The sequence below is a fragment of the Cibotium barometz genome, chromosome 10, assembly GCF_041138505.1.
Source record: "Cibotium barometz isolate CiBa-2024 chromosome 10, ASM4113850v1, whole genome shotgun sequence".
Lineage (NCBI taxonomy): Eukaryota > Viridiplantae > Streptophyta > Polypodiopsida > Cyatheales > Cibotiaceae > Cibotium > Cibotium barometz.
In genome coordinates this window covers 50,579,548-50,594,176 of record NC_141055.1, presented here as the reverse complement: position 1 = coordinate 50,594,176, position 14,629 = coordinate 50,579,548, and positions in this window count along the sequence as shown.

Sequence of the window (14,629 nt, the reverse complement as noted above, 5' to 3'; positions counted from 1 at the left end):
CAGCCGACTATTGCCCTTTCTTCGACAGAGGCAGAGTATCGGGCGGCTTGTGGTGCTGCTTGTGAGGTTGTATGGCTGCGGAGGCTGCTTGGCGAGATGGGGTTTCCACAGAGGGAGCCCACAGTCATCCAGTGTGATAACCAGAGTTGTATAGCTATTGCTCGGAATCCGGTTTTCCATGCCCGGACCAAGCATATAGAGATACAGTATCAATTTGTTCGTGAGAAGATCTTGGCGGGTGACATCTTGCTACTTTATTGTTCGACGGAGGACAATGCGGCGGACCTCTTCACGAAGTCTCTACCTCAGGCTACGCTCAGGCGGCACTCCAGCTCCCTGGGGTTGGTTTCACAGCCAAGAGCTGAGAGGGGGTGTTAGAAGTCATCTCCTGTCTATTTGTATACACCAGGGCCTCTGTTGTGGGTGTGCCCGCCCGTATGTCATTTTTCCACACTCCCCGTATTTTTTCCCTATTTTTTCCATTTTTTCCTACTGGCTGGAGGGCTGCCAGGTGGTGCCAGGACCACTCTGAAGCTGGCTGACTGCATCTGAAGCAGTCGTGGGCTATCTGAGTGCTGGCCGACTTGTTCTGTGCAGACGTGGGGCACCAGATGCTGGCCGACTGCTGTTTTTCAGCAGTCGTGGACATTTAGTCAGTCGTGGGCCTCTTCCAGAGCTGGCCGACTGCCCTCATGGGCTTGTATATATTGCCCCCCATCCTCCTCCACTTTCTCATTCAGTTATCTCCGGGATCTTGTGTATAGAGAAGAGTTTACACACATCTCTCTGTGTTTCTTGTGCTGATTATTTTCTGCAGTCTACTTGCTCTTGTCTACCCAAGTTTGGATATCATTTCCGCTGCATATTCTGACAGTTGCTTATGCATGCAACCTCCATCCTTTCCAAGAAATCTGCCACATCCTCATTAGGACCACCATAAAACTCCGGATAAGACATCATTTTAACACCCAAACTTCACCTCAAATCCTAAGAAAAACACCTTCCCTAAAACCCTCAACTCCTAGGGCATACACCCTGGTAAACTGAAGAAAATACCAGAGCTATCCTCATTGGGGGCACCAGAAAACTGTCGGGAGGCTTGGAAAAGAAGAAATGCCTCTATAGCTACCTACCCAGCAGCCTTGGAAGACACAATAAACATAAGGGGCACCACCAGCACAATGCTGGAAACAGAAATCTCTCAAAACACCACACAGAGATACCTCAAAAACCCTGTATTCCACAAGATAATGAAAACCCGCACACTTATCCACAAATAATGCAAAAAAGAAGATCCCTCTTTCACAAATCAGCTGGCTCCACTCGGCTTCCTTCACTCCCTTCGGCCAGTGGCCTCCTTTTACATCCTAAGGTGACCACCCTCACACCAGCTTCTTCTCTGTATGCATGCTACCGTCCTCTACACTTCAAGCCTGTCGACGTTGCCACCTTATCTTCAGCAGCAGCCTTCGCCACACACAAACAAACAAGGCCACCCAAACTTGAAAGACCCTTTGTCTCTGCAGCACCTGCACCCTTGTTTACTTGCGTAGCCAACCTGTAAGTGCTCGAGAAGTTCCCTCTTCGCTAGCTCTACCAACTCATGAGCTCTTTTTCTTCAAGGCGGCTGCACCAACAAAACCCTGGCTGTCTTCTCTGCAGGCCTGCACAGCAGCTACCCGACTATCTCCACAAGGCTCTCCTCTGTCTCTGCACAGCCACCCGAGACTACACGTTGTCTCTCAACCTTAAACTTTGGCAAACTAACAATATTTTAGGCCTCCATAGACTTTAGTTGCTGTACATTCACACGACCAATGCGCTTGTGCCATTTGTCAATATCTGCAATGACACCTGTTCCATGCGCAAACATGTCTGCCTTTATCTTAGGCATGTTCACATCCAAAGTAAACGCACTTTTATAATAAAAATATTTCTACTATGCATTTTTCTATGCCTAAAATGAAAATAATTTTTTTAAAATAAACAAACGATGGGGATTACTCTTTTTGAATAATAAAAGATAAAACTTATTTCACAAAATTTAAGAAAATTTTACCATAACCTCCTTTGTATGGCTTACCATTTTTCAAAATTTCCTAACCTTAAATTACTTAAAAATTATCCCCAAATGGTTTAAAGCATTCTAAACTAATCAAATTCCACTTTTAAAAGAGAAACAATATGAAAAGTTTAATTCTAACAATTTGATTACTTAACTAGGATAAAGAAAGGCTGAATTTAAGAATGAAGAGAGGAGGAAAGTCTTTCCGACAAGGCATAGCATCAATTTATCACTTTAAAGATAACAAAAATTAGAAAAGCATTAAAAGAATAAAGAAAAAGTAGGATTTCTAACTTACATGAATTTCTGGGAGCTTTCCTTTGGCTTGATGGTTTGAGGGATCTACTCTTATTTGCAACAAGAGTGGCCACCAATTCTTTAGAAGAGGGAATGGTCAAAAACTAATGAATTATTAATAAATTCACAGTTTTTGGCTCTCAGGAGGAGTAGAGTAACAGTGCATAAAACACTATTAAGCTTCAACAAAGGGGGAGGCTTCTATTTATCATCCACCGTACCGGAAGCTCACCATTTAAATCGAACCGAGGCTGGTCAAGACCTGCTACACGAGATGTCCTCCATTGACTCTTCGTCAGCTTTGCAACTTTATCAGTTAGGTCTCCACGACCTTATTCACAAGATGGTCAAAATGCTTTCCCAACATCCTTGGGACATAAACCAGTCATTTAAAAACAGGTTTCATAAATATAATTTCTATAATGAACTCTCATCTTTCCGCATTGTTCCACATCATTTCTCGTTATTCCACATTCTTCTACATCAATTCACATTGCTTAATCTATATCCAATCATATGTATTCCCTTCGTCCTTCATCCATTCTCATTCAATCATATCATATTACACCTCATCACATCTCATCCATTCACATCTACCCATATCCACATCACATCATATCACATCCATTCACATCACATCTCATCCATTCACATCTACCCCGATTCACATCACATCTCATCCATTCACATCTATCTTGATTCACATCACATACGTTTACATCACATCCATTCACATCAACCCCTATTCACATCACATCCGTTCACATCACATCTCATCCATTCATGTCTCATCACATCATACTCACATCCATTTACATCTCATCATATCATATTCACATCGCATCACATCCATTTACATCTCATCATATCATATTCACATCGCATCACATCCATTTAGACATCATCACATCACATTCACATCCATTCACATCTCATCACATCCACTCACATCTCATCACATCCACTCACATCCATCACACCCTTCACATCCATCACACTCATTCACATCCATCTTATTCATTGCATTCACATCACATCACAGATAGTCCATCCACATTACATCACGTCCACATCTATCCACATCACATCTCATTCATTCTATCCACATTACATCACATCCACATCTATCCATATCTCATCACATTCACATCCACATCTATTTACATCACATCACATCCTTTCACATATCATCACATCTCATTCTCATATCCTCACATCCACATCCACATCTATTTACATCACATCACATCCCATCCACATCCATATCCACATCCATTTACATCACATCACATCCCATCCACATCTCTTCATTCATTCACATGCACATCTATTATACCACATCTCTTCATTCATTCACATCCACATCTCTTCATTCATTCACATGCACATCTATCATACCACATCTCATTCTCATCCATTTACATCACATCACATCCCATCCCATCCCATCCACATCTCATCACATCCCATTCACATCCACATCTCTTCATTCATGCACATTCATTCACATGCACATCTATCATACCACATCTCATTCTCATCCATTTACATCACATCACATCCTATCCCATCCACATCTCATCACATCCACTCACATCTTATCACATCGCATTCACATCTTATTCACATCGTATTCACATCTATTCACATTTAGTAACATTTTCTACTTTCGAATACGGATGGGACTTTTCTAAATTTCTGCCAACAATTGCTTGGCCTAGTTAAAGGTACTTTTTCTCGATAGATATTTTAATATTCTTTCTCAAATTTCTCAAGTGAAATATATTCAATATTCTTCTTTTGAGTAAAAGATTCATAGGATTTACAAAAATCAATTCTACCCATATTTTCCAATAAAATTAATATCAAAATTCCACTTTTGATAAATACTCATAATTTAAATTATGCTAAAAATTCCTCTTTTACCATTTAATTTCTTGGATCTCAAATATCATGGGAATTCCTCTTTTTTCATAAAAAATAAATTGATCTAAAATTCCTCTTTTACCATTTAATTTCTTGGATCTCAAATATCATGGGAATTCCTCTTTTTGCATAAAATAAATTTATCAAAAATTCCTCTTTTACCATTTAATTACTTGGATCTCAATTATCGTGAGAATTCCTCTTTTTATATAAAAATAAATTTATCAAAATTAACTCTTTTCTCATAATCAATTAATTATGCATAATTACAAAATATTTCTCATGAATATGATGAAAATAATTATTTTTGCATAGGATGTCCAATCCTAGAATATGGTAAGAAGTCCTCTTTTAGCATTATGCATAAAAATAAGATATGCATTATTTTCTAAAAAATTTTGCCATAGTTTTGCTACTATTATTGATAATTTTTAATGTTTTCTAAAAAGAATAAGACATTGTAATACTATTATGATAGAAGATCTATTCTTAAACTTAAACCCAAATTATGAAATTAAATCATAAATTTAGCCATAATCATAAACTTAATTATGATTATTTCTACTAGATTAACCTATTTCTATTATTCCTCTTTTTCCAAAATGATAGGATTATCTCTTTTACATTTAGAATCACTTAAAGTGGCTAACTACTTATAGTAATCTAAAAGAATTTATCTTTATTTTGTTATCATAAAAGCATAAAAATACCATTTTCTTATCCTCTAGCTTTACAAGCTTAGAGTTTGGTTTTGAATTAAGACTTATCAATTAGAAGCATTCTTTTTTTAAAGAATTAGCCATAGGAATGACTATTCTTTTGGGAGAGAGAGATATACATAAAAAGCATTCTAATTAAGCATAAAGATTAACTTTTTTATGATTAATCATTAAAACTCTTAGGGAAAGCTTGATTTGCATTAAAAATAACTAATTAGAAACTTCTCAAGCTTGAGAGGGGTTGAGAAGTGAAATCATTTGAGAATATTAACAAAAACCAAAAAATTCCTTCTTACCTCAAGGTTTGGCTTGCTTCTTTATCTAGAAGTGAAGCCCCCAAAAAATTAATTGGTTTAGTGAGTTGCGAAGAAAGCTCCAAGAGTTGTTGAAGAGAGAGAGAAGCTCCAAGCTCTCCAAAAGTAGTGGAATTTTAAGGGATAATAGAAAATATGATTATTTTAATGTAATACTGGCATGGTATAGCTCACAGATTTTTTTCAAAAGACTAAGGGTCTATTTATAGGTGAGGGAGGCCACTTACCAAGTCCAACTGGGTTCTAGAATTTTTCAAGTTTAGTTTGACTCAATTTGGACAAGATTTGGACCAGTTTGGCTCCCTTTTTGATTTGGTTTGATCTAGGAGAGAGGAGAGATAAAAATATCACAATTTTTTTGAATTAAAAACCCTTCCACATGTGTGAAATAGGCACCTACCTCAAGAGTCACCCTCTCCTTATCAAGGTGTCAAAAATGCATCATTATTCTAAAATATATCATTTTTAAGTAATATCTCATAATTTTTAGCTAATAAACCTTGTACTCAGTAAACTCTTCATCTTATGTGAGCATTTACTCATTTTTGGGTATTTTCTTTTATTCTTTTAGATTTATCTCATCCCAACACTTAGATTAATCCAATTGGTCCATTAGAACCTTAATTGGACCAAGATCTTTCTTCTATTTCATATAGAGGAATAATTACAAGAACAGAAGGGGAGGTTCTTACACCTTTACACCTCAAAAGCTGGAGGGAGGAATCTCACACTTTCTTGTACATGTATTCTCCCACCTTTCTATCTTCATCTTTCAATGCTTTCAAAATTAATTTTCTAGCAATAATCATCTGAATCTTTCTCGGACCTGCATTGTGGTCCATGCTAACTACTCAAGCAGTAAGGTATTTTTCATTTCTCAAAGTTTCTCTACACATCCCCTTTGGTACCTCATGTGTATGCATCCCTCACTGTATAACAGTCTGTTGTGGGAAGAGTCTTTGGGAATAAAGTAGCATACCCACACTGAGCATATCCTCACACACATAGGAACATGCTTACAAAAGAAGCATTCCAAGTTCCCAAAACTACCCATTACCGAAGAGCCCTTTGGTGGAGGATACTTCAAAAAGCCCTTTCTAATAAAGTCTATTTGGAACTTTTGAACAAGAAAGGAACAAACATCTTTGATTCATACACTGATGATAGGTTCCACCACAAAATCTTTTTCTTAGAATAAATGTTTTGTTGGATCTTCTTTGTGTTTGTGGTTTTGTCCATGCATTTACATCGTACTTCTATTTCATTCCCTCCATCCCTTTTTCATTTATCAATTAATAAATAGAATTCTTGACACAAAGCTTGGGTAGATCAGTCACTTTACCCTTGTATTCACATTCTTCTACCAACTTTTTGAGGAGATCAGTACAGGGAAGAGTCTGAATTATTTGGAATGTTGACATTGGTTCTTGAAATACGAGCCCCACAGTAGGTGCATGCATATAAAGCATGGCATGAAAGATCCAAAAAGGTGTCATATTGGTCTATCCAATGTGACAGATTCTATGATTATGCATATATAGGATACATAAATGCCTACTAAGGAGCCTTGGGAAACCTTGGTGTGAAGATGTACATCACAAACACTCAAACTTGAAAGATGTATCTAAAGAAGGAGATGTATAAATGATTACTCGGTGAAGGTTAGAGGGCTTGCAAATGCCCTTGCTTCTATTAGATCTCACTAGTAGATGATGATGATATGGTTTTTGTGACCTTAAATGGTCTTGGCAAGGAATACAACCAGTTTTAAACCTCCATTGGAGTTAGAGAGGGTTTTCATAATTTTTAGGAGAAACTGAATCCATGAGGAGATGAATATTGGGGGAGGTTCATCCTCTATAAATGTAAATGAACATGTCTTCTACTTAGATACAGGTAGAGGTAGAGTTAGGTTGTCATCTAGAGCACAAGGTGGTTGTCCATTTAGAAATTGAAATAAGCAGCAACAAACAATAAAATCAATCTCATACAGGTGAAAGAGGCCACTCTAAAGGTAGGGGGAGCTAGAGGGATCAAGGTGGTTGGCAAAGAAATCAAAATACAAACAACATAGAGTGCTATTACTATGGCAAACTAGGGCACATGGAAAAGGATTGTTATAAAAAGTAGAATGATATCAAAAGTGGAAAGTTGGAGCAAGGCAACTATGCATCATCAAAGTAAACAGCATGATGATAGAAGTGAGCAGCTGTTTGTGATATAGCACATGCTTAGTTCCATGACAGGGGATGTAGCACAATTTCAGTTCCACAACATGAGATATGTCAACAATCAACATATATTTGATATGTGGATTTTTCTGCCTCTAAACCACATGACTAGTCATGGTGAGTGGTTTAGCGAGTTTATTTCATGAAGGAGAAAAGTAAGGTGTTTGCTCACTTTAAGAGATTTAAAGCCTTGTTTAAGAAGGAAAAAGGTAAGCAGATCGGATTTGGGGAGAGAGTAGTTTTCCTACGAGTCCAATGATTTCTTAAGAAACTAGGGAATCAAGAGATAGTTTACATGCAAGTACACTCCACAAATAGAATGGTGTTGTAGAAAGACAAAATAGGCACTTTGCAAAAGCAGCACGTGCCTTGATGTCTGAAAAGAATATGCCAAATTACTTTTGGAAAGAAAGAACAATAACTATTTACATTATGAACAGGACCCCATGAGTTTATAAGCATAAAACCAAATGTGTCTCAATTGAAAGTGTTTGGATGTATTACATATGTACATGTTCCCGATAAAGTGATAACAAAGTTGGATCTAAAGATAGAGAAATGCATCTTTATTGGTTATGCTTTGGAGCTGAAATGTTATAGATGTTATAATCCTACCACTGTGAGGTGCAAGTAAACAAAGATGTTGTCTTTGATGAGATGAATAGATGGTGCGCACCAGTGAAGGCAACATAAGATGTAGAAGTAATAAATAATGATTTAATCCCAGATGTAGAGAAACAATCATAGAGAGTCCTTGATCAGTGGATCGAGTGTTAGTCCATGGTCATGCAAGTTGAGGATAGATATAGGTATAGAAGTATCACACAAAAGGAAGGATGGTGCGCACCAGTGAAGGCAACATAAGATGTAGAAGTAATAAATAATGATTTAATCCCAGATGTAGAGAAACAATCACAGGTGCTTAGTGGACCTAGAGAGTCCTTTATCAGTGGATCGAGTGTGAGTCCATGGTCATGCAAGTTGAGGATAGATATAGGTATAGAAGTATCACACAAAAGGAAGGAAAAGGTAGATCAATATTTTATGCCCTGATCTGTTAGCAAGTCACTCATATGTGGAGGGTGACTCTAGTGGCTTTGAGTGTAGAGCCTTAATAAGGAGCTTAGCATTCTGTTAGTGTGGTTACTCTTGGTGCAAGGAAACCTAGAACCGTTTTGAGGACACTTGGTAGTGATCTAGGTATGTGCATGTGGTTCGATACCCTATTGATAGGTTGAGATATGATGGATACATAGCCCATCATTATGCTTACATGATTGTTAAAGCAACATGGGAGTTGGAGCCCACTTGTTTTGAGCAGGCACTTGGACATTAAAAATGGGAAGATGCCATGGATGAGGAGATGGCAACATTGGATGCAAATGCAACATGGGAGTTAGTTCCTTTACCTAAAGAATAGAAGGAGATTAGATGTAAGTGCATGCATAAGATTAAACATAACTCAGATGGATTAGTGAGAGCAGGTATAAGGCAAGATTGCTTATACCAGAGGTTATACACAAACCTATGGCATTGACTATGAGGAGATATTCAACCTAATTGAGAGAATGGAAACCACCGTGAGAGTTGTCATTATTATATAGCTAGTGAAGGATTGGTCTTTACATATGTCGTTGATAAGCCACCTATCGCTCCCAAATTACCCACATACATGCCATATTGGGTGTCCTAAGTTCTTCTATTCTCATGGATAATCCAGTCTCATTCACACCCACCTTTTCAACCAAGCTTTCTACACATCACCACTAAATTATCTATTGCAAACCATGTATAAGAGTTGAAGAAAGCAGACAAATAAGTGTGGAAGAAAGTGATGTGTTGGAGCTTCCACCAGAAGGATCTTCTACACATGTCCTTCTTATGCCAATGTCTATGCACGACACCTGTAATATACACATGGGATTTACATCTACTAGACACATCAATAGGCATGATAGCTCAAGCACCTGCATTAAGATAGCTATCTAAGTATATTTTTGGATGGGGGGACCATTTTATGACCTATCACCTAGACCTTCTTTAAACTAGGAACCTTCCATAGCCTCTTCTTTTATTGAGATATCGAGCTCGTCTAGTGAGGCGGTGGACACTAATGACCCGCCTGGGGGATAGGCTCCACACTTACACCACTGGCATGGTTGGTGAGATCATGGGTGATATGCGGCCAGTGGGATGACAGGCTGTGTGACAGCCATTCTAGAGACTGGCATAGTTATAGCGCCAGCTCATTTAGTTGGGTTCACACTATAGAGAACCCTCGTATGTATTGGTTGAGTACCTTTCATATTATGTGTACTCTTATCTTGTATATGGTGTGTTGAGTGTTGAGTGAAGTAGAAGAAGATTTTTAGCCTCTCACCTTGTGTGTTCTCTATTAGGGTTTTGTGAGCGTGTGTGTGCTTGCAAGAGCTCAAGCTCTCTTCCACCCTGCATCTTTTCATGGTATCAGAGCCTGGTTCATGCTAAGGGCTGAGCTGCAAGCAAGAAAACCACAGGAAGCGGTACGAGGGTAAGAGCTTCAACTACTCTTCCCTATTTGTGTTGGTGACTACACCCTTGTCGGGAGCTCTATGGGAGGCACCGGCAAACGATCTCTGATTGAGGAGCTTTCTTCGCGGGAGTAAAGCTATAGGGCAACTATAAGGCACGCAAGATACAGTTGAAGAATGAACTTCATACTGTGGAGAAAAAGAGCATGTCTATGAATGACTATGCATTGAAGATAAAGGGTATTGTGGAATCCCTTGCATCTATTGGTGTATTAGTAGATGATGATGATAAGGTGGAAGTATGTCTATGTCGTCTCGGGCCACAATACAAGGCGTTCAAGACGTCTATTCAGACTCGGGAAAACATTTCCAACTTTACAGATTTGGTGTCTATGCTGATTATAGAAGAGAAGAGCTTGGGTGAAGACCAAGAGTCTTCTAAAAACAAAAAACAGTTCAGAGCAACAGGCCTTCTACACAAGTTCAGGAAGAGGACGAGGTAGAGGAGGCCGTGGACGCGGTCAAGGAGGTGGCCGAACAGGTAATCAGAATTATGGCCAGCAGCAGTAACAACAACAGTCCCAGAATACACAACAACAACAACACACAGGTGGAAGAGGCAAATTCAGAGGCAGGGGGAGTCAAAGAGGCCGTGGAAATTGGCAAAGGCAATATAATGATGCACGTGAATGCTATTATTGTGGTAAGCCTGGACATGCGCAGGCAGAATGTTATAAGAAGCAAGCTGACATGCAAAATGGAAAAGTGCAGCAGAACAACTATGCATCCTCAAGCAGAAACAATGAGGATAATGAAAGGTTGTTTGTTATGCAGTATGTCGTTAATGCCATGTCTGAAAATGTTGAAGCAGCACAAAAAGATGATGTATGGTATGTGGATTCAGGTGCTTCGAACCACATGACAAGTCATGGGGAGTGGTTCAAGGAGATGAAAAACCTTGAAAGACCAGGTTTTGTGGAAACAGGGGATGACACTGCTCATCCAATTGCCCATGTTGGAGATGTGCCATTGTCTATGCAGGATGGCAAAGTGAAGTACCTTGCACATGTACTTCACGTTCCGAACATAACAAAGAATCTGGTTTCAGTTGGCCAGATGATTGAGCAGGGTTTGCAGGTTCGGTTTAACCCTGATGGTTGTTATATTGAAGACTTTAAAGACAAGTGCAGGTTGGTTGCAAAAGGCAACAGAGTGGGCAGAATGTTTACGTTGAATGTAGACATGCCTGAAATGAGTGCTGTGATGTTTGCAAATGGTTCAGGAATTGTTGCAGACACAGACATTTGGCATAAAAGAATTGGACATGTGAATGTGCAGCGAATGAAGTCTATGCAGACTAAAGGAATTGTGACAGGGCTGCCAAAGTTTAAAGTGGAAGGTATGCAGAGAATATGTGAAGCATGCCAATTTGGAAAGCAAACAAAGCATGTATTTCCACGTAATAGATATGTGAGCAGAAATGCACTAGATGTTGTGCATTCAGATGTATGGGGTCCTACGAAGACCATGTCTATGGGAGGCTGCAGATATTATGTGACATTTATTGATGACCACACAAGGAAAGTGTGGGTATATTTCATGAAGGAGAAGAGTGAGGTGTTCACTCACTTTCAGAATTTCAGAGTTTTGGTTGAAAAACAAACAGGGAAATATGTAAAGTGCCTAAGGTCAGATGGAGGGGGAGAGTACTTCTCCAATGAGTTCTCTAAATTTTTGAAGCAGAATGGTATTCGGAGATAGTTTACATGCAGATACACTCTGCAGCAAAATGGAGTTGCTGAGCGGAAAAACAGTCACATTGCTGAGATTGCGCGAGCATTGATGGAAGAGAAGAATATGCCGCATAGCTATTGGGCTGAGCCTGTTTCTACAGCAGTATACATCATGAACAGGACTCCAACTGCAGCCATACATGATGTAACTCCAGAGGAGAGGTTTACTGGCAGAAAACCTGATTTGTCTCATCTGAAAGTCTGGATGCATTGCATATGTGCATGTGCCAGATGAACTGAGAACTAATCTGGATCCAAAAGCTGAAAAATGTGTGTTTATTGGATATTCCCTTGAGCAAAAGGGATACAGGTGTTATAACCCTGCTACACGTGAGTTGAGGGTAAGCAGGGATGTTGTCTTTGATGAGATGAGCAGCTGGTATGCTGCTGAAAAAGAAACTGTTGGGGCTGATGTGAGTGGAAGTGTGGTTGCACAGAATGCAGGTCAGCAATCACAGTGTTTGAGTGGACCAAGAGAGTCCTCATCTAGTGGGTCTGTTGATAGACCATGGAGTGGCAGGCTGCGTCATAATACTAGTCCTGCAAATGTGATTAGTACATCACGTAAAGGGAAAGAGAAAGTGGTTGAGCCCCTTGGTATGCCTGACATTTCTGCAGGGCATTCTCATGTTGATGGAGAGTCTAGTGGCTCAGATATGAGCCTTGATGAGGAGCTTGGGATCCCAGCTATGAGAACACCTGGTGTAAAGAAGACTATGGAAGCCATGGATGAAAAGCTACGAAGATCTGGGAGAGTGAAGAATCCTGTGCAAAGGTTTACTTATGATGGTTATGTGGCACATCACTATGCATATATGGCAAAGGTTGTGCAGGTTGTAGAGGCCACATGCATTGATGAGGCTGTTGGAAATGTGTGTTGGGAGAAGGCTATGGATGAGGAGATGGATGCACTATATGGAAATGAAACTTGGGATTTAGTGCAATTGCCTGAAGGCAAGAAAGCCATTGGATGCAAGTGGGTGTACAAAGTTAAACATAACAGTGATGCAACATAAACAGGTACAAGGCTAGATTGGTAGCCAAAGGGTATGCGCAGACATATGGCATTGATTATGAGGAAACTTTCAGCCCAGTTGCCAAGATGGCAACAGTGAGAGTTGTGATAGCAGTGGCTGCGTCAAAGCAATGGTCTTTACATCAGATGGATGTAAAGAATGCATTCTTGCATGGGGATTTGCAAGAAGAGGTGTATATGTTGCAGCCACCTGGTTATGAGGATGTGAGTCACCCTGAGCATGTTTGCAGGTTGAAGAAAGCCTTGTATGGCTTAAAGCAAGCACCAAGAGCATGGTCTGACAAGATTTCTGAATATCTTGTCACTATTGGCTTTCATGTAACCAATGCAGATTTCTCGCTGTATGTGAGACATGGTGATAGAGGGATTGTGCTTGTTGTCATCTATGTAGATGACTTGATCATTACGGGAGACCATGATGCAGAGATCTTTGATGTAAAGATCTTGCTTAGATAGAGTTCGAGATGAAGGATCTGGGGGAGCTCAGATATTTCTTGGGCATTGAGGTGATTAGGTCACCACATGGTATTGGATTACTGCTGCAGAGATAGTATGGCTTGGACATGTTGTCTAAGTATGGTATGACAGGCTGTAAGCCTATTTCCGTGCCATTGGATCAAAATGGCAAGTTGAGTGCAGATTCAGGAGAGATTTTGGAGGATCCTACTATGTATAGGTGCATGGTAGGAAGCTTGATCTACAGGACGATCACCAGACCAGATTTGAGCTATGCTGTTGGGTTGGTGAGTCAGTTTATGCAGGTTTCACGGAAACCGCATTTGGATGCATTGAGACGTATACTGAGGTATGTGAGGTCTACTTTGCATTGTGGACTATTCTATGAGACTGGGACAGAGATATGTGTACATGGGTACACAGATGCTGATTGGGCTAGTAGTATCTCAGATAGAAGATCTACCAGTGGCTTCATGTTTTCTTTGGGGAGTGCTGCTGTGACTTGGAGCAGCAAGAAGCAGCCTACGGTTGCTCTATCCAGTACAGAGACCGAGTACAGAGGAGCTGCTATGGCAGCATGTGAGATAGCTTGGTTGAGAAAGCTACTTTTGCAGATTTGGGTCTATCAGTGGATAGACAAGTTGCCATTTTCTGTGATAACATTAGCAGTATACAGTTGGCCAAGAACCCAGTTTTTCATGCTCGCACGAAGCATATAGAGGTCCACTACCATTTTGTCATCATAGAGAAGGTCTTGGCAGGACCTTGTTTATGTCAGCACAGAGAAGGTCTTGGCAGGACCTTGTTTATGTCAGCACAGAGGATCAGGTAGCTGACATCTTCACCAAAGCATTGGGTACAGAGAAGCTTCGTAGATTCAGGGCTTCGCTTGGTGTACATAAGATGGAGTTGAGCTCGAGGGGGAGTGTTGAGATATCGAGCTCGTCTAGTGAGGCGGTGGACACTGAATGATGACCCGCCTGGGGGATAGGCCCCACACTTACACCACTGGCATGGTTGTTGAGATCATGGGTGATATGTGGCCAGTGGGATGATAGGCTGTGTGACAGCCATTCTAGAGACTGGCATAGTTATAGCGCCAGCTCATTTAGTTGGGTTCACACTATAGAGAACCCTCGTATGTATTGGTTGAGTACCTTTCATATTATGTGTACTCTTATCTTGTATATGGTGTGTTGAGTGTTGAGTGAAGTAGAAGAAGATTTTCAGCCTCTCACCTTGTGTGTTCTCTATTAGGGTTTTGTGAGTGTGTGTGTGTGTG